The sequence below is a fragment of the Polyodon spathula genome, unplaced genomic scaffold (genome assembly GCF_017654505.1).
Source record: "Polyodon spathula isolate WHYD16114869_AA unplaced genomic scaffold, ASM1765450v1 scaffolds_146, whole genome shotgun sequence".
NCBI lineage: Eukaryota > Metazoa > Chordata > Actinopteri > Acipenseriformes > Polyodontidae > Polyodon > Polyodon spathula.
This window is the reverse complement of record NW_024471639.1, coordinates 1-1,207: the sequence shown is the minus strand read 5'-3', so window position 1 is coordinate 1,207 and position 1,207 is coordinate 1. Positions and strand designations below refer to the sequence as shown.

Below are 1,207 nucleotides of genomic sequence, written 5' to 3'. Positions count from 1 at the left end.
AAGTGAAATAAACACATTAATACTATTATTATTATTATTATTTATTATTATTATTATTAACTTACCTTGGTGCAGAGCAGCATGCTAGGATCAGATAAGTAACGAAGAATACAGCGCTGTGAAAAAGCATAAAGATGTGCTATCAAATATTATTATTATTATTATTATTATTCATATGCTGAAGGAGATTATAAACCCAAAAGTGTCTAACTGCTTCATTAATATTTAATTAATGTGTACCAACAGGGTTGAAAACCCATTGCCCCCCCCCCCCCCCCTCCTCTCGCAGGTACTTACTAAGATGCCCAGTACGTACTTACTAAGATGCCCAGTACCATCCAGGGTTGCTCTGAACGTAAATTCTTATTGGATCGCTGTGGGAATGACAAAAAACCCGTTAGCACACTGCAGGGGATGGGAATAAGACTCCCGTTGCATAGCAGTGTGATCCATTCCTGGTTTCACTAGGAGTTTAATCACACAAACCTGAGCTTGTTAGCTAGACACACTGTGGCTAATCGAGCCGGTAGTAAAACCTGGAGTGGGTGACGCTGCTGTGCAACGGGAGTCTCTGTTTCCACGTCCTATAAGCTGTGGGTTGGTGTGGTGCGCACTCATTCACAGACAGCATTCTCGTTTCCTTACAGTGTGCGTGTCTGGGAGGAAGGCCATGGGAACTCACCAGAATGTGAACAGAGCCACGATGGAGACAGTGACAAGGAGCTGGACCAGGAGAATAGAGTAGACCTGCAACCAGACAGAGAGAGAGAGAGAGAGAGAGAGAGAGAGAGAGAGAGAGAGAGAGAGAGAGAGAGAGAGAGAGACATCACAGACCAGCTCAATCCAGGAGAGAGAGAGAGAGAGGCGTCACAGCCTCAGATCAGGAGACAGTCTCCTAGCTTCACGTTGAGCTTTGCAATCCACTCTCACAGTCTCTTGCTTTGCATATTGCAGGAGCCGATTATTCCACTGTCAGGACCAGGGTCTCCGCAGGGGGGTCTCTGAGGTCCATCGGGGCCGATTCACCCTTCAGAGTGACAGGAGTGAAGCAGCAGCTGCTGGGGTCTGTGTGGATCGCTGCCCTCCACAGAGGCTCAGAGAAGCAGCCATCATCACAAACCCAAGCATCTGTTTCTTCCCTCGTTTAACTCTGAAGGGTGAATCAGCCTGATCGACCCTGCTCTGATTGTCAGCCCCTGGTTTCTAC

General features: G+C 47.1%; 1 long non-coding RNA gene across 1 annotated transcript; it reads right to left on the bottom strand.

Moving 5' to 3' along the window:
- Positions 1 to 6: 6 nt before the first annotated feature.
- On the bottom strand, positions 7 to 765 carry LOC121308064. The gene is made up of 3 exons (XR_005948454.1): positions 683 to 765; positions 321 to 374; positions 7 to 116 (listed from the first exon to the last, which is right to left on the bottom strand). It is a non-coding gene; the product is annotated as an uncharacterized LOC121308064 (long non-coding RNA).
- Positions 766 to 1,207: the final 442 nt, after the last annotated feature.